Genomic DNA, 24,769 nt, shown 5'->3' with positions numbered 1-24,769 from the left:
GGTCCCCGGCCTGCCGGTGGGCAGCAGGATCCCCGGCCCCCCGGTGTCCAGCACCGCCTCCCCCGGCCCGCGCCTCGGGCGCCCCTTCCTCCTGCCACCGTGCACCGCCCCCAGCCACGCCCTCCCCGTGGGCGCGATCACCTGTCCCTCCTCCGCCGCCGCCTCCTCGGGTACCCTCTCGCCCCCCTCCTGCTCCCCCTCCTCCGCCACCTCCCCCAAGCCCTCCCCTTCCCCGCCTCCTCCCACCCCTTGGTGTATATAGTAAAGGCCGGGCGCCGCACGCAGACACACACTCGCCCGGACACAGGCGCGCACACACTCACGCACAACCGGCAGCAGCGGCGACAGCGGCTCGGTGACAGCGGCGACGGCGGCTCCCACCGCTGCGCACCCCCTTCAGGCGGCGGGCGGCGAGGCCAGGCCGGAGAGTTCCCGCACCCGCGACCACCCCGTGGCTTCCTGGAGGCGGCGGCCGCGATTGCGAGGTAGCCGCCGCGGCGCCCCAGTGCGGGCCGGGGTCCCCCCGCCCCGCGCGGACCTGCCGCCGGGACGCAGGGGGCGCGCCGGGCTGGGCGCGCCTGGCGGGGCCCGGCGCCCGGGGAGGGGCCTGCTCCCGTGGGCAGGACGGCGCCCGGAGGCCGGGGCCAGCTGGGAGGGCCGGGCGGGGGCGGGGGCGGGGACGCGGGCCGCGGCCGCCACCCGTGCGGCGTCCCCGGGCCCCGCTCCCGCTCCCGGCGCCGCGCACTGGCTGGCGGGGCCGGAGAGGCGGCGCCGGCCGGCGGGGCGGGGGCCCCGAAGTGGGTTTCGGGCCGCCACGGGCGCTGGCACCGGCGCAGAGGGCGGCGCGCGGCGGACTCCGCGCCCGGGCACCGCACCGGGCCGCCCGCGGCTCTGCCGCTCTGCCCCGGCCCGGAGAAGCCGGCGCCTTCCAGGCCCTTCGAAAGATGGATTCTGTTGACGTATCCGGCGGCCCTGGCGAGCCGGGTGGAAAGTTGGGTTTTGCCAGATCGCGCCGGGCTCGTCTTTGTGACGCTCGGCCGGCCCCGCATCGCCCCGAAGCCGGGTGAGTGTGCGTCGGCGTCCCGGAGCCTCCGACCCCCCGGCGCCCGGAGCCGGGCCGGCCGCACGGGCGCGGGCTTTCTGCCATGTTAGGCACCGGGCGCCGTTCTCGCAGCTTCTTGCGTGCGTTTCGGCGGCGCCCTTCGCTGCGGGGGGACTGGCCGCTTCGCTCCGCGCCGGCGGTTTCGGGCTTGGGGTTGTGCTCCGCGCGCCTGCTTGGTCGCCCTTAAAGCCCGACTATTGTTCGGAAGCCCCGCCTGGGTGGGGAAATGGCACCCCCCACACTTGCCGCCGAGGGGTCGAGATGTTGCCAAACAGCTGCTGCTTTGTGTCTCCCTGTCAGGAGTCCCCGGAGTAGGTTTGGGGCACGGCGGATGGATGCACTGGGCGGCGGGGCACGGACGAGGAAGGTGGCTCCGGACGAGCGGATTGTCACCCACCCGGTGGCGAGCGCTCGGCCTCCCTTTCGGCCTGCCAAACTTTTATGAATATTCCTTTTGTGGCAGGGGAAAGCGTAATGAATTCAGCCCAGTTTTCCAGGGAGAAGCGACCCGGCTTTAACAATGGTTTGAGAACTTAATCAATGAGAAAGGCAGGGGGAGGGGGAGGAGGAGGAGGAGGAGGAGGAGGAGGAGGAGGAGGAGGAGGAGGAGGAGGAGCTGACACCATGTCGGGGATGTGGCTGCTTCTCGCAGACTCAGGTAGGGGAGAGGTGGGCAGGGCCGAGCGCAGCTCCTGGGTGGCCGAGTTCGGGGAACTGTCGGTAGCTCTCACCTGTGCCCGCTGCAGCCGCCCCAACCCCCCATCGTGCCCCCATCTCACGCTCTGCCCAGCCCCTGGCGGTGGGGCTCGAGGGGCGCCTTGCGGCCGGCCCCCCTCATCTGGCGTTTTTAAGGATGTGTAAATATTTTGCTGAGCATAAGTGACATCAACAGAATGATATTCCGCAGAGCCCGGGTGTGCAGCGATGATAAATAGATACGGCCAAACAAAGTTTTGATAACCGCGGATTCTCATGGCTCGCTCTGTTTCATTTGGGTCTTTGTTTTTGTTGGTTTAGCATTATCTCTCATCCTCTGGTGTGATCCCTTTATTTAGCTGCTTTTGGAAGCTTCTCTTTAGAACAGAGAGGAAAGCAGCCAGCAGGGAGAAAACAATTCTTAGCCTTGCATGCATCTCGCAAGGTTTTTTTTTGTGCTTTTCCCAGGGAATCTTTCCCAGTGTTGTCTAGGTGGCTCTCTTCCCCCTTTGGAGTCTTCAGAATCGTTTGTTGATTGATCAAGAGACTTACTTAATGGTAACTTTGAAAATGTGTCGTGATGTGCTTTTGTTACAGGAGAGGGGTGGTGGCGCGGGAGGACGCTAGTGGGGAGGCTAGTGTGTGGGAGCCACTCGCCAGGGCAGCATTATGCCCCCACCCGCTGTTTGATCATTTGCGTTTTCTTCTCAAAGAGGAACACGGGCAGCTGTGCCACTTTCAGAAGTCGGGGATGGGCTGGAAGGCACGGAATCATAAACCGGGTGGCATCCCTCTGCTCCTTAGAAGCCCTCAGAGGCCACCCACCCATCCCGGAATCCCCTCCCCCCAGAAATATCCTACAAATGGCCACTTGTGTCTCATCGTGACTGATGCCCACTAGAGGCATTCCAAGGCAGCCCAGGCACCGTGAGCCAAGTCAGACTGAACTTGGGGTACTTGGCCGCTTTGGCACGAGCCCATGGAACCATGGGGGGTCCTTTATCATGCAAAGAAGCACCAGACTTCCAGCTGTTGAGGTTTGACCCTAGGAAAACCTGCCCATCTCAGGAAAAAATGAGGAAACAGCTTTCCAGGTGAGGCCGGTTGCCAGTGTAAGAACTTGGTTGGTGGGCAGTTGGGTAGGAACTGTAAAAAAAATAAAAAGTCTTGTAGCCAGAAAACAGCCTCTGAGACAGGGCCTCTGAAAAGCAAGCAAGAAAAAGAAGATGTAAGAGGTGTGTGACGAAGTGTTGCTGGGAGTGCTGTAGCACTAGGAGAACAGATTCGGCTCTAGCTACAGCCCCCCGAAAAGCTAGATAGGACTGGCCTCCCCACCTCCCTCCCATCCTGAATGGAGGTATCCTGTACGTGCAATCTACAATAAGAAAATAGCAAGTGTGTGTTCTCTGGCTCCTTCCCTAACCTTCGATCCGGGGGAGAAGAGGATAGTGGAGGGACATAAATTGGGAAAGGAATTACCATTTGTCGTTGCCCTCTGTCTGCCAAACACTTCACATGTGGGAAACCACGATGTGATGGAGGCATTATTTTATAGATAAGGAATCTTCCAGTCACATGTCTGAGTCCAGACTTCGGTGGTTATGAATTAAAGGGGCAACCTGTCCCTCTAACCCCTCTTCCAAGTCTCTTATTTATTTCTCCCAAAGGCCAGAGCCCTCAGCCCCTACACATTCACAAAATATGGTCCCTAACTTGGGGAGGCGGGGAGCCTACCGGTGAGGCAGCCTAGTCAGCCAGGGTACATGCTTATGTGCCAAGTAGATAGACCCCAGGTAGTCGCAGACTATTTCAGATGGAAACACAATGCCTCGTCATCTTGGGATTTCCAACACCCAACTGTTGCTTGATAAATAAGAGTTGAGTGACTAAGTGATGGAGCTGATGGAGTGAATGGTGGTAGGGCGGCAGCTGTAAGTCATTGTCAAGGGACGCTCGGCAGGGAGAAATCCAGAGATTTTTATATTTGGAGATTTGGAGTTCCTGGTGTCATGCTCTATTTCTAGCTTGGGGTAGGTCCAAGGCGACAAGTTCATGTGATATGGGCGAGAGCATTCCCGTTTTTATAGATGAGGAAACTGAGCTAAGACAGGTTAAATAATTAGCGCGAGGTCAGGGGTAGGACCAAAGGATGGCTGAAGTATATCTGACCTTAACTATCTCTAGCATAAATACACTCTCAATAAAAATGAGATGACGTCTTACCACACAAATGCATCCTGTAAGCAAGTCCCTTAGCCCCTTTCCAACCAGATGGTAGCCTTTAACCCGCTAGAAACTCTGGAGCCGCTGGAAGAATCAGGATTTGAATCCATGTATGATTCTCTTGCCTCCCTGATCAGAATATGCGGGGGAACCTCAGAGAATGAGGCTCTCAAGGAAGGGGAAAGATGGCTAATTGTACTCTCTCTCCCCTGCACAAAAGCCTGTGTGGGATTCTGAATTAAGCCTGGTACGGGGATCAGGGTGCCATCCTTGCTATAGAGTTGGCTGCTCTTGTCTTTGGAGGATGCCTCTGATTACCACTTCTCCCTCCCACCTGTTCATCTGCCTGGATCCCCATCATCTCGTTCTTTCTAGACTCAAGGCATCTCCTTTGTAGCTCCAAATTTTTTCATGAGCCTCTTGAGCCTACTGCTCTCCTGTGTTCTGATGGCGGCCGGTGAGGAGGTGATTTTGGTGGTTGCATTTGTACTTCTGGATTTTGCACATGACCCTCCTTCTCCCTCCAGCCAAGAACACACGCACAGACACACATACATGCGCAAACGCAGGCGCATGTAATTTGATCATGTTTCTTTATCTGCTTCACCAAATTAGATTGCAAACCCAGAATTGTTATTGAAAGAACGTACGTGACTTTGGTGATCTTCTGCCCCAGCCCCTGCCTTGGACAGATCAGAAAAGCTAAGATGGAGGCGGCTCAACCAGCAGATGCCTTGAGTAATGATTATACTCGCTGGCCTTCCCGCTGCTGTGGGGCAGCCCCCCACAATGTAAGCATGGGCCCTGGGCCTCTCATGAAAGCCCACTGGGCTTCTAGAATATCCCAATCCTTGCGATTCCGATTTCTGCTGTGATTCTTTGCTCCAATAATTTGATGGCTCACCCTGCTCTCACCTGTCACTCTTTCTTCCCACAGGTTTTTGGTCTCGCGCTGCATTGTCTAACAGAGCCTTTTATGATGATGGAAATGTCCCATTATCTGCACCATCCCATACAGTAGCCACAAGTCACATGTGGCTATTAGTAATCAGAAGGTGGCCAGTCCAAAGTAGGATGTGCAATAAGGATGACATTCGTGTGTGCTAAGACTTAGCACAAAAAAAAGAATGCAAAACAGCTCATTAATAATTTTCATATCGATCACACAGTGCAATGATAATATTTTCAATATGTTGGTCAAATAAGCTACAATATTAAAATGAATGTCACCTCTTTCTTTTAATCTTTTTAATGTGTCTACCCGAAACTTTTAAGTGGCACGTTTATTTCTATTAGGCAGCGCTTGTCTAGAGCAAACTAAACACCAGCCTGTGCCTTCAGCCTCATAGTACCTCTAGATGTTTTAGGGGGCATAAGCACCCTTTGTCTCCATGGCAGGTGAGAGGCATGGGCCGACTCAGTGGCCACAACAGCCTGGCATCAGGCAACTTTGATTTTCGGTGGCTAAGGCGTCTCTTGGAGGGGTGTGCCTGGCCAAGCCCATCCTCGAGCATGTTCGCTCAGTCAAGCTCCCCTGAGGAATGTGGGCTCCCCAGACTTGATGGAGGTGAGAGAGCAAGGCAGGCGTGAGGATGGGCAGGGCCGGCTTGAACACAATGAGCCCTTTCCTCTCCTCCCCTCCACCTCTCCCCACACCAGGCTGGTGTCCTGGTCCACCGGAGAGCTGTGTCTCCCCCGAGCACCTGCTTTTCTCGACGCCTGGTCTAAGAATATCCTTCCTGGGGATTTGTGCTGTGAGAACAGTGTCCCAAGTAGACACCCCAGTGGCGACAGTGGGTTATTTGGGGCTGGAGCCAATCTCAGAGAAGGAGAAAGGAAAAAGAGGATGCACATAGTTGTTTCCTGACACCTTGATGGAAACAAGAGTGAGGAGACAGATACCGTTTCTGTGAGAGAGACAGAGTAAATGCAGGGAAGCCAAGCCCCGCCTCACACACCCCGGTGCTGCAGATGAGGAAACCTGATGGACGGACAGTTCCTGGGGACGGCCAGGGCTCAGTGGGCACCGCGGACCTCCTGGGCCCTTCCCTGGGAGCCGGGCATGGCCCAAGTAGGCGGAAAGAGCTGGAACAGTGAACTTGGGGCTGCGGTGATTTATGGGTCAGGCCCCGTGGCTCTGGCTCCTGAGGGGGCTGCCCCCACAGGGGACCCTTGGCTGACCCCCTTGAGCGCCTCGGAAGGAGCTGGTTTTGTTTCCCATGGCAGAAGCAGACTGTTTACTGGAGCACAGGAAGAATCCGACATTCTGGCGAAAAATAATTCATTAACAGCCAGGGTATTACCAGTTCCCTGGAAAAGCTCCTCCAGCTGCACTGTAGCAACTGTTCTTTTTCAGCAGCAGATTCGGGCCTCGCTGGCAGCCAAGACTGGCTGTGCTTGGGCGTTTTTGTCGTTGTTGTTATTTTTGCTTTTGTGCGTATGGCCACTTCTGCCTTATAATTCAGGGGAAGGCATGGTGGCCGCCGGGGGTCGAAGTGGTGTAGCTGTCACCGTTATGTCCTTCATGGCTCGAGCCTGGAAGCCCTAGGCCGACCCCAGGACCACACGTCCCTCCTGACCAAAGCCCACCCCGTGCCAGCGGCCTTGTAGAGCCACACAGAGTATTCTAGACCTGCAGGAATTTCAGAGGATCTCAACACCTGCTCTCAAGACCCTCTGGAAGCAATTGGCTGAGGGACCCCCACCCCCAGCCCCGCCCTCCCACAGGCACACAACAGCAGGCCGAAAGTCCTGTCTTGGCTGTGTGGGATTCTTTGCTTACTATTAATTGACACAGTGGGGCCAAAGTATATGATTCATCATCCCAGTTTTGAGGGCATTTGGAAAGCCAGGCAGGCGTAGCCAAGAGAATGGGCTGCATGTTTTGCTCACCGAGAAGGATGGAATCTACAGTAAATAAAAAGAAATGATTCAGGAAGCTTTTTATGCTGTGGGAAAAAAAAATCTGCTTTAAAAAAAAGGTTTTTGTCTGCTTGTTTGTTTTTTAATGCCTCATGTTCAGAAATGCATACCCAGCTAGCAAGAAATGGAAAAGAGTGGCATTTCCTTATTTTCGTTTTTTTTTTTTTTTTTTAAACTCTAATTGCAGGTTAAGTAAGATACGATGTATTGATCTTGGTTTTGTATGGGACATAACTAGATAATCATTTTATTTTATGGGATATTAATTTCCATCCATTTAGCCTGATGAAATATGCATTTCAAATGCACCCTGTCTACCCCTGCCATCATCATGGTCTTTCTCTCTCTCTCTCTCTCTTTTTTTTTAGGAAGAGAGAGCAAGGTGGGGAGGGGAAGTGGAGGGGCAGTGAGGGAGAAAGAGAATCCCAAGCAGCCTCCATGCCCAGCATGGAGTCTGACACGGGGCTCAATCTCACAACCCCGAGATCATGACCTGAGCTGAAACCAAGAGTCAGATGCTTAGGGGCGCCTGGATGGCTCAGTAGCTTGAGCGTCTGATTCTTGGTTTCAGCCCAGGTCATGATCTCATGGCTGGTGGGATTAAGCCCCATGTCAGTCAGACTCCATGCTCAGTGGGGAGGGTTCTGCTTGAATATTCTCTCCCTCTGTCCCTCCCCCTCAAAAAAATAAATATTTTTGAAAAATAAGTCGGTCACTGAATCAACTGAGCCACCCGGGTGCCCCTCTTCACAGTATTTAAGGTTCCTAGGTTCAGACTGAGAACCTATGGCATTTATTTGAAAAGGAACAAACATGTCCTAAGCTAACAAATATGTAAACCAACCTTAGATTTCAAAGAAAACCACGTCTTCTCCCTATGATGACTGCCAGTGATAGGAATATTAAAGGCTAGGCATATTTGGCTGTATATAGAGCACAGTTTCTCCAGCTTGGCCTTGTTTCTCCACCTTGTTGACATTTTAGGCCAGATTTTTTTTTTGTTGGGGTCAGGGGACCTGTGTACTGTTGGATGTTAGTAGCCTCTCTGGCCTCTACCCGCTAGATGCCAGTAGCATCACTCCTTGCCACCACAGTTGTGACAACCAAAAATGTCTCCAGACCTCACCAAATGTCCTCTCTGGGACAAAATCGCCCCTGGTTGAGAAACATTGGTCTAGGCCAAGGTTTAATAAGTAATTTGTGGGTTTTGGCAACTTGAGCTTGAAATAATAAAAGACACAATTTGTCCCCCCGATTTTTACGTATACTGTTCGGGGGGCGGGCAACGAATTAACAGTTGGAAGTGGGTCATGTGCCTGATTTCACTCTAAGGTTGGTGGAAAAGTCTGTAAGATTGTATAAGCACAAGAGCTCTTTTTTTTTTTTTTTAAGGCAGGCAACTGAATAAGGCATAGGTAACTGGGGGTACACTTGTAATAACTGAGGGCTTTTCTGGCTTTTCATAAAGAGAGCCGGTTTATTCCTCCCCAGTTTCTTTTTCATATGCACCCGATTCAGGCATGCCTTCAAAGCCACCAGGCATCTGCGTCTACCCCACCCCCTCTCCACTGTCATTTCTCCTGTAGCATCTTAAGCCTGAGCCAATTAATTTAGCCCTTTAGTGTACTTGGGAGAGCTCTGCGCGTAGCACTGGAATAGACTCATTTCGGATTGTGGCCACCCTTTACCCGCCACTAATTTCTGTGCTTTCCAGTCCTGTTCAGAGAGAGAATGTCAATGGTGGGGAGATGGGGCATTTTTCAAGATTATGGGACCTTCGAATTTAGGTGGTCCTCGCCATCCCTGCCAGTTTTCTCCCTCGCACACACATTTGTTTCCTTGCAGCAGTTCCGCTTGGGGAGCAGAAGTCAGCAGGGCTCCCTCGGGCGGCCGACCCGGTGCTGCCTGCGGGCACGGCGGCAGGTGCACCGCCAAGGCCTTTCTGGGGGAGCCCAGGGGGGCTAGAGGGGAAGGCGGGGGTGGGGTGGGGGGTAAAGCCCAGAAGGAAGCGCGATGGCCCGGAGGCCCCGAGGGGGACCGGAGAGGTGGGTGCTGTGAGCCGGGCAGGTGCCCCGAGGTCAGGGGGCCGCCAGGGGCTGGGCTGGGCTGGGCGCGGGGGCTGGCGCGGTGGCCGCGGCGGCCTGAGGAGCTCCGGGGCTCGGGCTCAGCCGTCCCTGGCGTCCCTGGCGCGTGCCAGCTGCGCCCCGGGACACCCCGGCCGCCGGAGGGGGCAGTGAGCTCGGTGCAGGGGACCCGCGCGGCCCTCGCGGCCGGGCCTGGGGGGCGGCTGCGGCCCGGGGAGAGGAAACACGACCGTAAATCTGGGCTTCGGAGGCCAGGGTGGTGGCGCAGAGGCCACCGGGGCCACCGCCGTGTGCCGCAGAAGCAGACAGACAGGTCCAAGTGGTGTGTTGTTCCTCAAAATAATGGCAGTGGCAGTGGCTGTGAAACACATTTAGACCCTTGTCATAAAAATGCAAACAGTCCTCCTGCTATAGGGAAAAGCTAAATAAACTCCATTGCAGCTGTATTAAGTAGAAACAGATTTGAAAATCGGGTGTTTTTTTTCCTGAGACACTTATTTATAGCAGGTTGGGCAAAGGCTGCCACTATCTTTCGCGACTCCGGAAGAGTGTTTTCCAGATGGTCCTTGCTGTTTTTCTCTTTATTAAGCTTAGCTGAACACGGCCTTGCTTGGAAAGGTTCGTAGAAACTGGTGTTTGGTTTTTTTTTTTTTTTTTTTCAGATTACGATGGCCATTGATTGGCCAACAGATCAATGGATGGGAATGGATTGGGCCTGTGCTGCTGAATTTCCTTTTGCATTTTAGAAATAGGGAAAATACCGAGGAAAGCTCAAAATAGGGGTGCTCCTCTCTTTGGCTACGTACATCAGAGCTTCGGAAATCATTCGGGGCTACGTTTTCTATTAATTTACATTTGCTTTTCTTTCTAAACTAATGCCCCTCTTTTTGTTAAATCTCTCCAACATCACTGTTTCCTTTCCAACATCTAAACAATGTCCAGATATATTTCAGATTGAGCAATTAGCTCTGGCTACAATTTCCCTTTAGGAAAAAGAAAATCACTAACCCGCTAGACTAAATATGAAATCACTGAATGTGAAAATATCAATCTGAGAGCATTTGTCCTAGGATCCTTTGTGGCTTATCACTTGCATTTTAAGAAGGCTGGACACACCCGTACCAAGAAACCTCAAGCTTTATTTTTGCTCTTAGGAGCTGGGCAGCTGGATTTGGGGTCATCCAGGCTGATTCTTACAGCCCAAACCACACAGGGGACCGTTCTGCAATGTTCCATAAGCCATTGGTCCCCACAGACCAGACATGGGACAAAATTTCTACCCATTCTCGGTGAAATGAAAGAAAAGTGAAAATGTAGTGAGTTTCTTTTTTAAAGCTAATAAACCTTTTCCATTTCACAGAACTGTCCTTTATTCTAAAATGGCCTTTCCTGCTTCTCTTGGTGTTAGTGTCTCTTTATGAATGGTCAAGGAAGTACCTGGCATTTGCAGCTTAACATCTTTTTTGACAAAGTCAGAAGTTGTCCAATTTCATGTTGGATCCTCCATTTTTTCGAACGTTACTCATCCAGAACGTTAGAATGTCTGGGATTCACCCGGGAGGCCCAAGTAGCTTATGAAGGGAAGCCTTTGTTATGATTCCTAAGCCAGAAAAACCAACCTGAGCAAGAGCCCTGCTCTGAGTTCCCTTACTCGACTCTTCCGACCCATCAACTGCAGGGAGCTGGCTTTGTCCAGAGCCCACGTGAAGCAGAGTCCTGTCTCCAGAGGAGTTGGAAAGGGAACACTGGCCTCTTGGACATAACATCTGAGCGTGCAGCCTGGGCTCTGGGAGCCTGGACCTTTCATCCCTGATTCTGTTTTCAACTCTGCTGCCAGCTCACATGGGTTCCACCCACCTCCCTCCTCTCCTCAGCCCTGCCCACTGCTCCATGAGCCAGCAGGCCTCAGCAGGTCTCACCCAGGTGTGGCCCTGGTCTCTTTACTGGTCTGCTGTACTCCTGTCCTCGCTCCCCCAGCTGCTCTCCCTCTCGATAAAACTCTCCAGCCTTGTCATCCCAGCTTAAGAACATTCAGTGACTCCCTATTTCCTGATTATTTAAAATAAAACTCCACGTACGAAGCCCTCTTGCCTTTTTCCCAGTCCATTCTCCCTGTCGTGACTGGCCTTCAGTCGGGAGAATGCCTCTGGGTTGTACAATTACTCTGGGTTTCATTTGTTTTCTTATATGGGAAGAGATTTGCAAGAAGGTTACAAGGTCTCTTGGGCATCTTTCTAGATGAAGAACACTGAAGCCTTGAGTCTAATGTAATGGACCATCCCAGGGATCGTGACATTCATGGTTTACAGAAGGGAAGGGAAGAGAAGGAAGGGAGAAAGGGAGAAAGGAAAGAGCAAGCAAAGCAAAGCAAGTCCCACACAAAATGAGGCTCTCTAGCTTCAAGAATTGTAGCCTGACTACAGATCTCTTACATACTGCTTCTGGATGAGGAGGCCACTTTTCCGGCCTGCCGACAAGTGGGTATTGCTTCAGGATGGTACTGCTGACTTCTGCTGCTGAAAATAGAGCCACTTCCACAGGCTCTGAAAATTGCAGTTGAAACATAGTGGAAAGAGTCTATCCTAGCCAACGCAGACTGGCCATTCCATTAGGAAATATCTCCATGGTTGCTCATAAAATCATAATAACAACAACATTACCTATCGTTTATCAAGCTTCTGCTATAGGCTGGCCAGTTGTCCCAGGAGATTTACATTTATTATATTTCCAGCTTTGTAACAACCTTAATAAGATAGACAAATACTATGAGTTTCAATTCATACAGGAGGAGTCAGGCAGGGCTCAGAGAGGGTTAGTAGCTTACACAAGGTCACACAGCCTATAGAGGTAGAACTAGGATTCTCTACAGCCTGGCTCAATAGAACTTCCATTCTACACTAGACGTATACCATGTGGTAAGACACTGGCTGTCCAATATGGTAGCCACTAGCTAGAGGTTGCTGTTGAGTGCTAGAAGTGTGACTAGTGTGGCTGAGACCTGACTTTTAAATTTAATTTTTAATTCATTTTCTTTTTAATTTTTTTCTTTAGCATTTTAAGTGTATAGTTAAGTGGTATTAAGTATATTCATAATGTTGTGCATTTGTCACCACCATCTATCACCAGAACTCTTTTCATCTTGCAAACTGAGTCTCTGTACCCATTAAAGGGTAATGCCCCAGGTCCCCTCCCCTCAGTCCCTGGCAACCACGAGGCTACGTTCTTTCTTCTTTCTTTAAAAAAAAAGTGTCCCCTTTCCCCCCACATCTGGGCCTCTGATAACCACCATTCTACTCTGTTCCTATGAGTTTGGCTTTTTTTTTTTAATTCCACATTTTAAGTGAGATTATGAATGTTTATCTTTCCTTTTTAAAATTCTAAATTTTAGAATTTGCACAGGGCCAGTGGCTACTGTAGTGGGCAGCGCAGCTGTAGAGCGTGCTCATTCCACCGCGCCCTTCTGCCCTTCTGCTCCCAGCTGTCCGACATCGTCCTCCCTTTCTCAGAGGCCTGCGGACCAGTGTGCATGCAGATCACCTGGAGGGCTTGCTAAACCACACATTCCTGGGACCAACCCCTGGAGCAGGTCCGGAGTGGGGCCCAAGAATTTGCATTTCTAACAATTTCCCTGGTGCTGCTGGTGCCAGGGCACTTGGTTGAACATTATCTGCCTGGGCTTAAGGACTAACTCCTGCATCCTCCAGTGGCGTGGCCTGGGGTTCACTGTTAGCTTCTGGTACGCGGAGAGCAGTGGTCACTGGCTCAGACGAGTGGGGAGAAGCGTTCTTCCTGCTGCTGCCCTGGAGACCTGGCCCTCCACCAGCCCCAGCTTTATTTGGGCCACAGTTAGGTTTGATCACTCCCTTGGCGATTCTTCTGGAATGTGTTCATTTTAGTTTGGGGCTCCTTGGGAGAGGGGATGGAGCGCCAGGCGTGGTGAAGGAAGAGGCATGATCTCTAGGAATTATCTGATGTGACAGAAGTCTGGACAGATAAGCCCATTTGTTGTCCAGTCTGCTGTTCTCTGCAATTAAACAGCAGCGGAAAAAGTTAACTAGGAACGAAAAAAACAAGGCAGGTGAAGCAGACAGGTAACAGACCCAGGTCCCCCCGCCCTTGTGTCTTCGTCCTAAAGTCTGTGTCCCTGTTGGAAGGCAAAGGCCATTTGCCCTGGGGCAGGATTGGAGGTGAGGGGGTGTGAACGGCCAGGGGGCCCGGAGAGGCCCCTAGATAGGGGACTGTCCTGTTGGCCACCTTGGCTCTTGATGTAGCTTTCAGCAGTGCTGAGAATGTTGTTCTTGTTTTTTCTTTCTTTTTTTTTTTTGTTAAAGGCAGGTGTAAAGAAGTAGCTGAGATTACTCATGAAAGTAGCTGTTAGGCTGTTTTTCTTATGAATATTTATAAAATAAAAGAGCAATGTGGAATCACTTTTTGTCTAAGTGTGCACAGATCTTCTGTGTTTTCTCCCATGGAGCCTGTTCTTTTCTCTCACTGTTTTCCCTCTTTGTTTTGTTGTTGTAGTTGTTTCGTTTTTGGAGAGTAGGAATCATGTGTCTTTTTTTGTGGCTTGGTCTCAAACCAGCCTTCATTCTCTTGAGCCAGGCGGCACTTCCTAAAGTTCATTTTAATCACCATGTTTGACAACCCAGCCCTCCTTGGCTCCTGGCAATGTGCTCTGTAGCACTTAGATGCTGGTAATATGTTTCATACAAAAAAGTACAAACACACAAATTTCTCCCAGTTTATCTTTTTCCAAAAGCGAGTCTTCAAAGGCGTGAACTCCAGGCCCATTTCTGCTATTATAGGGGTTGTGTCCCTGTTAATCGGTGGTGAAATGTCAATTTCCTGATTTGAGTACTTCCGTCATCTCACTTAGCTCTGTGCCATCTCCCCATGAAAGAGTTCGGCAAACCAGAGCTCCCCAGTGGGCCCCACCCCCCACCCCTCTTGTCTCTGTCATCACCACTCATCAGGGCTAAGACCCACTTTCCTCCAGTCAACTGGACCTATCCTCAACTCTATTTGGGACATTTAGAACATGAAGCTCTTCATCCCTCAGTTGTATGGGATGTTTCTTTCCTTCCTTGAAATCTGTTGCTTGCCTCCATCTGTGTAGTGACCAATGCCAAATGCCCTTTTCCTTTCTTTAAAAAAAAAAAAAGATTATTTATTTTAGAGAGAGAGCCTGTGAGCCAGGAGGAGGGGCAGAGGGAGAGGGAGATCGGGAATCTCAAGCAGACTCCACACTGAGTGCAGAGCCCGACACAGGGCTCGATCTCACCACAATCCCGAGCTCACAACCTGAACGGAAACCAAGAGCTGGGTGTCCAACCAACGGCACCACCCGGGTGCCCCTGTCCTATTCCTTTTTACCACTTGCGTGGATGGTGTGAAGAACTTCAGGTTTTCCAAATCCACGATGGAGCTGAAGCACCTGGCCTGGAATCTAATACACGTGTTCCCACTTAAACCACACAGGAATGTTTTGGAATAGCTACTTTAATTTGTAGATGAGGAAAGGGAGTTTGTGGATGATGAGCAGAAAAGGTGGGTGGGGCCCAGATGGTAGTGAGTCTTGTTAGTCTTGAGAAAGAACTTGAACTTTATCCTGAACACTTTCATAGAGGCCAGTGACTTTACTCTCTGTGTTTGGTTTTTTGTCCTAGTGGAGAATGAACTGGGGCAGGAGGGAAGGAAGACCCAAAAAAGGGCTCTGTTGCAGTAATCCCAGAGAGCAGTGACCTTGAACTGAAGCAGCATAGCGGTGGAGGCAAGTGCTTGGACTGTAGAAGCTTTTAGGAGGCCGGCTATGGGATTGGGTAATGGCTGGTAGGTAGAGTAAATGATAACACACTGGTTTCTGTCGTTTAGGCCCCTTGACGGGCCAGGGAACTCAGGAGAGGGGAGAGATTGGGCATCTGGGGCCTCCCTCCCTTTGCAGTCAGGCGAGTGAGCAGACACTCTTGGCATTGGCCCATGTAATCATCTGAGCCCCAAATTCCGAAGAGAGTGTGTTGAAAACAGTGAATGGGCCAAAAAATGGGGGAGAAAAGGAAAACCTGACAGATACAGTCAACAGCCAGAGCACCTTCAGTCAGCAGCTTTAAATATACTTTCCAAATTCATGTACTTTAAATAGGCCAGAATTTGTAAGCGGTGGGGGGCACAGAGTAATCCCGCCAGTTCACGCCTTGACTGGGCCCAGCTGGAGGAGAAGAGTTGGCTGATGGCCTGCCACCAGGGTGACCAACTGTCCTTCGTTTGCTCAGGATTGAGAGGGTTCTGGAGACATGAGATTCAGCTTTAAAACCTGGGCATTCCTGGGCAAGCCGGGGTGAGCTGGTCGTTCCATTCGCCAGGGGACATGTCTTAACACGGGCAGCTGGGCTGGTTGGGGCCAGAGCAGTGAAGACTCAGTTCTACCTGGGGACTCGGTGTGGTGATGGTACCACAGAGCAGAAGGGGAGCTTGGGAATGGAAGAGGCCAGAATGTGTCCCAAGCCCTCTCATATCTTCTCTGGGTCCAAATGAAAGTCTTATCTTAAAGTAAGAGCCTGGAGACTCCATTCTGCCTTTCTGGAATCTAGTTTGTGCCACATCCTCCTCCTCGTAGCTGCACACACACACACACACACACACACACACACACACACACCTACCCCCCCACCCCCACCCCCACCCCCCGCCAACCCAGCATTTGGGACTCGCAGGTCCTTAATCGGATGTGGGAATATCTTAAACTGGGTCTGAGGTGGGCAGAACAGTTTCTTTACTTAATACAATCCTACATCCTTGAAATCGTGGTCAGAAAAGACTTTTTTTATTTTAAGAGCAGCAAAATGCAAAATCATTGGTAGCGGTAGACCATTTGGATCTTCATTTGCAAAGGAACTATAGCCCTCCATTATTCATAAGTCTTTTGAAACCAAATGACAAATTTTTTGTCTTCAAAAGCTTCCCTTCCCCACCCCCACCACAAGTATTTCTCTTGCAAAATAAACCTCAGTAAATAAGCAGACAACATGTTGTAAATGGTAGGACAGAGGAACACTTGGAATAGAAAGCTAACGAAATGGATTTTTCCTGTGAAGGCCTGGCCTGGCACAAGCCTCCAGCTCCATCCAGAAATGCAGAGGGAAACAGAGGGTGAGGTGACAACACTCCTCTGACACCAGTGACACCAGTGACAGGGAGAAGCATCTGAGTCCATTCTCGTGAGCGGCAGCAGCAGGAATAAGGAGGAGCTCAGTGCGGGGAAATAAAAGAGAAAGGGAAAAAAATAGAGGGACATGTGAAAAAAAGTAAGGTTTAGATTCTTCTGGCCATGTGGCTCAGGTAGTGAAGGGGCCAGAAAGGCCCCAAACGGGACTTGGGTCTTTGGAAAGAGCCTCCAATAGTCCCCTGTCCTCCAGTGAGTCCGAGAGTGAAAATGAGCTTTGTCATTTCTCTGTGCCCTTCTGTATCACTTTATGAGGAGTGGGTATTAGTTCTAGCAAAATCGCCTGCAGTATATTCTTACCCAAGCATAAAGGACATAGTGGGTAAAAGCTTAAATAATAGTATCAGCATTTTAAGAAGGTTTTTTATTTCACATACATTTTTAAATAGGTCAGAATTTTTAAGCAGTGGGGGCGTACGGTTTATTCTTTTCTTGGTAATGTTTGACTGTCCATGGCAGCTATACCAGCTGTATGGATGAGAGAAGTCCTAAAAATTACCCATCACCGACCTTTACTTTCAGATTTTGATCTAAAATCCTAACATACATACAGAAAGGTACGGGTGCTGTTAAGTGAACAGCTTGAAGAATTTTCACAAACAGCACACCCAAGTCACCAGCACCCCGATGGAGACAGGGGCCACACCAGCCCCCCAGAGGGCCCCTCCGCACAGCCTCTTCATTACTTCTCACCAACAGTATCCACTGTCTTTCAACAGCATAGATTAGTTGTGTCTCACTCGGAATTTTTCTGTCATAGCCTTGTGTATGATTATCCACCCCCCCCCCAAAAAAAGTCCTTGTTTTTTTTTTTAGGGAGGAGGGCAGAAATTTTGTAATGGTTTCCTTTCTCCTGCTGCCCTGAATTAGGCCTGTTCAACAGGAAGTTTCCGAGCTGGGTCCCTGCTGGTGCAGGGTTTGGGGCAGGCTGGTCCCTGCTGCCCAAGACGATGCCCGGGCTGTGAGCCAGTAGCCTGCCCTTGGCATCACCTCTGCCAAAGGCAGCCACCACACCCGCCTTATCTGGCCCATGAAAGCCTCTGTCAGATATTGCAAAGGCACGTGTCTTTGAAGACAGGACAACAAATGGCTGAGAGGTCCCTGAACGTATTGGCCCTTCTGGAAAAGGAGGTCAGTCACAACCATTACAACAGCACATCCAACGTGCTGGGGTTTTTTCCACCTTCCAAATGAGAGTGCGATGGATTAATTCCGCTTCTTCGCAGGCATCGTCGAAGCTTTCGACGTGCTTTCTGCCCCCTTTTCTTGCTGCAGGAAGCAAGCAGTACGAGTGCGGGAATAAAGCTATGGAACATACATCGTAATGTGTCTGGAGCAGCATCAGAAAAGGACTTATTTGTTCTCCTGGGCTGTGTAGTGCCGAGTGATTGAATGCTCGCCAAGCTGTCAGTTTTATGAAACAAATTCCCTAACCCCCTTGGCCCAGAGCTTTGCTCAGCCTGAGATGGAAAAGAAATAACTTTTAATAGAAAACTCATTGCTAAAATCTAAGATAAGATTTCAGAGTTACTTCTCTCCTAAGAATAAAATGAAATATTGAAGAAAGCATTTTGATGGGGGACTCTTAGGGAACCTTATTTCTCGGTTCTTGCTTAACAAACTATGTTAATAAAAATATTTAGACCTTCGTGATGCATAATGCATTTTTATTCCTAGTGAGCTAGCCTGTTTGTATACACAGATGTTTCCTGTGGTCCTTCTATCATTGCTTCTGCTTTTTTTTTTTTTTTGAAACAATATTTCTAGCCGGAAACAGAATCTTAGGTTAAGAACCTAAGCCCCTCACAGACCCTGTTAGTTTGAGTGAGGGTATTTTTATTGCTAGATTTGAGACTTGGTGGGGGAGAAGGTGGAGGGGGGAATCTTCTTTTATTCAAAAACACAGAAAACACTTTGAATAAAAAGATAATTCAATGAATCCACGGTATGGAGACATTACTAGACAATTCTTCCTTGGCTTCTAAATTAGACCTGGCCAGTTTGTCCGGGCACATTCATTACTGAAGGGCTGGCCAGCTTTTTAGTCTCCGTTCTTACTGTCAAAGCCGCTGTGAGTAATGCCTGCCCTTTCATACAAACCTTAGGTGTGTTCGACTGGGTTTTACAGATTTTCCAAAGCATTGTTCTCGCAGAGCTGCAGTTTCCTTTCCAGCAGCAGGAACACTGTGGCAAACACAGCTCACCAGCCCAGTTTCTCTGCCACTCTTAGGAGCACGTGGAAATCAATTAAAAATAAAATCCATAGGCCAGTTGTGCTAAGGAAGGAAATGAGGTTTTACACATCAGCACTTTTCAAAAAAACAACAAGAAAAAAACCCTATCTTAATTGAAAAATGGCACAATGCCCTAATGAAAAATGAAGCTTCAGGATTCAGTCTTTAATATCTCACTGATGAGTGCGTATTTCCTCCTGTGGCTACCCCTATGAGCGAATTTTGAAAGAATCAGGCAGTGTGTTGAAATAAGATATCACTCGGCGTGACTGTTGGAGTGAGGCATCGCCCTGTCTGGCTGACTTGTCAGTTGCTGCCTAAATGCCAGGAGAGGAAGGTTCTGGTTCTTCGGGGCTTTATGTCCTTTAACATTGTAGTATTTCATTTCTCTGTTATAATAAAAGTACATATTTATTTGAGGAAATGTATACATTTAGAAAGGCAACAAGAAGAGAATAAATACCATTTGTAATCCTGCCACTATCAATGACTTTGGTTCCAATCCTTGAGTCTTTTTTGCCTATACATATATCCTCTCTCTTCTCCAGGAATTTGGAAGGTATATTCCACAAATTGATCCCCCCCACCCCAAACTTCTGCTAACATACGTTTCTGTAATTATCAACATCAAGAATGAAAAGGTATGTATTTTATTACCTCTTATGTGTGACGCCAAGTTTTGGGATATTGACTCCTCCCCCTTTCACTGTCCCCACTGTGCTCCCCACCACCAAGTCTCGTTCACTGCCATATCCCCAGCACCTAGAACAGCACCTGGCACCCAGCCATTGCTTCAGAAATACCGTAGAAGCAATGAATGAATGCTGAGAGTTTATCCTCACATGACGTCCAGGAGGTGAGCACTGACTCCTGAGGCCAACCTCTTCCCCCCTTCGTTTGCTGCCTCTCCCGACAAGTCCGATGAAGCGAGCTACGAGTCCCACTGCTGCCTGCTGGCTCCGCTTTCCCTGAATTCCCATGTGGGGAGGCAGGGAAGGGTGAGCACCCAGTCTTCACTCAAATAGACCAAATTCCCAGGTCTTCAGATTGCTACGGAATGGGGCATGTGTCTTCATCTCTCTGCACGGCAGAGATGCCACCCGTAAACTGTAGACACTAGTGTTATTCCAGCTTCTCTTCCCAATGACAGCACAAATAAGGAGCCTTTGGGGGGCCCTGGACATTTCCTTTCGTGTTTCCAGTCGCGCCATCTGATGGGTCCAGGAGAGTTCCTAATGGGGTACTTTATGCTTCTGTGCCAAGTAAGTCAGAAGTGGCAAACAATCGGGTGGCCTTTCTTACCATCTGTGCCTCCACTGCCATCCTGTGTGCTTCCCCAGCAGCGCAGGCCTTGTCGCATTGTAGTTGTGTGTCCGCAGAGCTGACTCTCTCACTACACAGTGAATGCACATTCCGTCTTGGCATCCTCCACCAGAGACCCCCAGCACTGGGACTGAGGAGTCGTTCAGTATGTATTTGTTCAATGAATGAATGACTGAGTAGTATCATTTTCTACACATCTTGCCTTATCCGCACCATATCCGTGGGCTTTCTGCCATCCCCAGATGACAAAAGCAAACCAAACCAGAAAATTAAACCTCTAGCCTTCTGAATGTCTACATTAAAATGTAAGCTTCTGATAGACAGACCCATAAGTACTGGTTCTGGAAAGTGCCAGCTTAAGGGGGAAAATATTCCCTCTTAGTTCGTTGGCTGGCAGATCAGGTTCCTGAGGAGAGGGGGAGTGACAATGTGTGCGCAGTAAAGCTCCTGTCTGCAGCTTTTAGTTTGAGTTATATGTGTGTTGGCATCTCTTTCACACAGAATCTGATGAGTTGGCATTTATTTTTGACAGCATCTCAAATCTTGTGAAAGTCAGAGCTGGGGGCTGGTGGTGTTTTTTAGTAATATCTCAGATGATGACAGGATAACCTTGATAGTAAAAAAGAAAGGTTCAAAAAGATGTCTTCTTAGAGTTCTTCCAGAAAACTAAAAGCTCAGCAAAGAAGAGCTTCAGGACGTCTCAGAGCAAAGGTTTCCTTGAACATTGACTTTTTGTAGGCTGCACACAAACAAAGACACACACATAGTCGCTGAGGTGTGTTTCGTCTAATTCAGCATAGCAGCAGCTGCTGGTTAGTCCCCCGCACCTGTTTTGTTCATCTTCCCAGACCACCCCCCCAGACTACATTTCCCAGCCTCCCTTGCAGTTTTACCTGTGGCCATGTGACTGGGTTCTGTCTGACAGGATGCTCCATGCTCTTTCTTCAGCCACTGGCTATCTGGGATGGAGCAAAGACCCAGGGTAACCCTGGAAGTTTGCAGAGCCACCTCTGCCTGGGGAGGATCATTGCATGAAATGGAAGTACCCCTACCTTACACTGTTACGGGAGTAAGAACTACGCCTCCATTAGTGAGCTAGTACAAGTGTGAAGCAGTTAGTTAGGCAGCCAATCCTACCTTAACAAAATCATACTCCTTAGATGTTTTAAAAAAAAGTAGCTGGACAGTTTTCAAAGGCCTTTTATGTGCCAGGAATTGTTTATGTTAATTATAATCCCCTCAGTAGACCTACAAAGTTGCCCTCATCTTACAGCTATAGATAACTGTAACTTCCCACAACTCCAAGTGGGAAGGGGGTGAGTATTTTATCTGCCATGGTGGCTCCGGGGTTGGCACAGAGGTTGGAATTGAGTTGATGAGGCTTGTTGATGATAGAGGAAAAGAAGGCCCAATAGGGTGGTCCCATTCCCAGGGCCCACAGCTGGAAAATGCAGGACCCACTATTTCACCCAAGTCCACCTGGCTTCAAAGTCCAGCTGCCTCTGAGTGTCCGTAACCTGAGATTTTAAAAAGAATGGGTGAGGAGCCATCGATGGGGCTTAGAAAAAACATTGTAGTCCCTCATCTTGCATTTCTGAATGGAAAAGTAACATATTAAAAATGAAAACATTGACATTTCCAAAACAAAGAAAGGGACAACTCTCTGTAAGCTTATCAGAGAAAACTGGTACAAGCTTGGCTTTTTATTCTGTAAGTTCTTAACATATACACACATACAACAAAAATTACTTCACTTTGTGTATAGAAAATTCATATTCTCTCCCCACCGCATGATTTTGTTATTTATTTTCTTCTTAAACAATTTCCGTGGACACTATTTCCATGTCAGGACATACCATTCTGTGTCATCCTTTGCGATGACTAGTACTATTCTGTGTAACAATCTGCAATAATTAACCAGTTTCCCCTTGGTTGTCATTTAGGTTGTTTCCAGCCTTTGTAACACAAAAGAGCTGTGATCAACATGCTTGTGTGTAGCTCTAGGGTAGAATCCTAAGAGCGCAGTCGTGAGCCCGCCAACAGGCACGTGTCACTGTCCTCCACATATGGGGACCTATTGTTGCAGAAAGTCCAGATGGTCAACAGATACTGAAATGGACTCCATGAGTTTAGTTCTTCAAGTTAAGATAACAAAGAACAGTGGAAGAAAGGGTTTCTAGAATCTCGTTCAGAGTGTTGCAGATAAGGCTCCATGCCGTGGCGAAGATTAACAGTAAGGAGGCAATGATGTCGCAGCGGGAAGAGGTGGTTCCTTCACACCCTTAGCTGGTTTCTCTGCAGCCACCTGGCAACGAGGGCAGTGTTATCCGGAAGGCCAGGGCTGATCTGAGCCCAAGGGAAGACACTGTCGCCCACTAAGAAGTGAAGCAAGGCTTCCTTTCAGAGGAGGGGGCAGTGGCCAGGAGGCCAGAGAGAAAGAGGAGGAAGGTGTATGGATGTCCCTCAAGGTTCTTGCTGCAGGACACACATTCCTTAGAACCGGGCGTAAACCTGATGTGCCTGGACAGCTTTGGGGGCAAGCAGGCGATTCCAGGCAGATGTCTTTGTCCGTGGGCACAGCTGTGTGAGCTCTGAGATGTCCCTGTCCATGAGGGATGCTCGTGGAATGATGGCGATGATGATAATGATGATGACAGTGCTGTGGTTGGCAGCGGGAAGAGGGAGATGATTACCTACCCAGACGGGCTGGAACACTAAAAGCTGAACCCACGAGAAGAGCTGCCTTCCGTGTGTGTGTGCACGCGCGCGCACACACACACACACACACACACAGCGTGATGTGGTTGAGTATGTGAATGTTAAGTATATATGTGGTGTGCAGCGAATGTGTGATGTGTGCAGTGCTGTGTGTGTGTGACAGGTGGGATATGTGCAAGTGTGCTGTGTGGATATGTTTGAACAGGTGGGGGGAGGCTGATTCAATCCCCTGGGGGCTTCATGTGGCCTACCAGAGGCCTTAGGCTGCTCACTTTGAGTTTTTCCTCTTGTATTCCTTGTTTCCTGTGGCAAAAATGCCAGCTTCGCCCAAGAGAATGCTCCTGACCATTTTCTCCCCTGGGGAGCCAAGCTCGAGGGAAACACTTAAGTTTCCGCTGATCACCTCATTACCCGGCAGACTTAGAGAGAGGGCAGCAGTGGTCTCCAGAGCCATCTTATTTTAGCTTATTATTCCTTTTACTTATTATTCTATTTTCCTTTATATTGAGGTGTATATAACGCACACAGTAAAGGTGCAGGGAGCGTACAAATCTTAAGTGCTGATACACCATGTAACCACCTCTCAGTTCAAAATAGAATCCATTTCCAGCACCCCATAAAGCTCCCTTGAGCCCTTTCCCAGTCGTTATCCCCCAGAGACAACCACAATTCTGACTTCTGTCTCCATAGATTAATTTTGTCTGTTCTAGAATTTCATATAAATGGAACCATGCAGTATATGGTCTTTTGTGCCTGGCTGCTTTCACTTAGCACAATGCTTTTGAGATCCGTCCATGTTGCCGCGTGTATCAGCAGTTCGTGTCTTCCTGCTGCTGTGTGGTATCTTATTGTATGGATGTATCACAGTTTGTTTATCCATTCTCCTGCTGACGGACATCTGGGTGGTTTCCAGTTTGGGGCTATTGCAAATAAAGCTGCTACGAACATTCTTGAACATGTCTTTTGGTGGCCATATGTAGAGCTGTCTTAATGTTGCCTATGATAGCATTTGACAAAGATAGAGCTTGCAAAAATCATACAACAACAAAACCTCAACTTACTCCAGCAAGTTGCCCAGAAGAATGAAGCGGTTGACTTTAAGTGGCTTGTCTTAATCCGAATATCTCCCTTCCTTTGGGAGAAAAGTGCATCACATGGGGGACAGTGGTAGGCTCTCTGGCACTTGGAGCCCTCCACCAAAACAGCCATCATCTGTGAGGATTGCAGTATTTATTTATGAGGTTTCCCAGTGTAAAAATGACTCCTTGGGGGATAAACCGGGGCCTTTGGGAGGGCCATTGGCTACTGCACTCTATGGCTTGGGATTTGGGCTCCAAAGCCAAGACCTTCCCATTGGGAGTCCCAGTAAGGCTGGGTGTACACAACTTGGAAAGACACCCAGTTGACTTTGAGGGAGCTCAGACTTTGGGGAACTCTGGCCTGTTGCCTGACCCTGGGACACCAGGACGGATTCCAGGGAGTGAAGAAAGAGGAACTGACAGGCTTGCACCTGCATGGTGGTCCTTTGCAGACTCTGGTGTCCGTAGCACCTAAACCCTTGCCCTCCTCTCTAAGGAAGCTCTAGGGACTGACCCCTGTGTCCCTGCACTCATTCCACCTGCCTGCACGCTCCCTGCCACTCTCTTTGCTTCTCTGCCACAAGATTTCTGTCCTGACTGTTGCCTGCCCAAGGCGCTGGTGTTTCTGCCCCTAAGCAGTGCCACAGTGGAGTCAGGAGGTGGGCACCCCAGCAAACCTTCCCTGGCCTTAGCAGGGATAGCTCTGAGGTTAACTCCCAGAAGAACTGAGCCCTGGCTGCCCGCAGCAGGCACCCACTCATTACAGCTCCTTTGAATGGCCACCTGCCCTTCCGGGCTCACTTCTGCACCCCGGCACTGGGGCTACCTGGGACCTTCTCCTGCATAAACTGTCTGCACTTGAGTCTCTGTCTCAGGGCCTGCCATTGTGGGTTTCCCAAATGAAGCCACCCTCCTCCCCAAGAAAAATGTTCTTTGGCACATATGTTGATTTTGTCTGGGAATTTTGCAAATTCCACGGCACCTTTTGCATCATCCACTCGGGGGTTCAGCCCAGGCCACCGCCAGCTGTATTTGCTGTGGAGAAGTTTGAGATCAGTGGCTGACCCAAGGGAGGACAGTAACAAATAGTATTTAATTTTCAAGCTGCAGTGAAGGCAGACAGCCTTCGTCCCATTGCTCCCTGTCAGTGTCACTCCCAATACCGCGTA

At 49.8% G+C, this 24,769-nt stretch overlaps 1 protein-coding gene across 13 annotated transcripts in view; it reads left to right on the top strand.

Moving 5' to 3' along the window:
* The window catches only part of RAI2 (retinoic acid induced 2), a 388,271-nt gene that overhangs the window by 327,166 nt on the left and 36,336 nt on the right, over positions 1–24,769 (top strand). The window contains exon 1 of one of the 13 annotated variants that reach the window (XM_025437747.3): positions 280–485. The exons of 11 other annotated variants lie outside the window; for them this stretch is intronic. The gene's annotated coding sequence lies outside the window, so the exon portion shown is untranslated. Of the gene's footprint in view, positions 1–279; positions 486–819; positions 1,064–24,769 lie in introns of those variants that run through there. One more of the 13 variants, XM_025437746.3, reaches the window with a different exon arrangement.

The sequence above is a fragment of the Canis lupus genome, chromosome X (assembly GCF_003254725.2).
Source record: "Canis lupus dingo isolate Sandy chromosome X, ASM325472v2, whole genome shotgun sequence".
Taxonomy (NCBI): Eukaryota; Metazoa; Chordata; class Mammalia; order Carnivora; family Canidae; genus Canis; species Canis lupus.
Note: the sequence above shows the minus strand (reverse complement) of the source record. Positions and strands in the feature narration are given on the sequence as shown.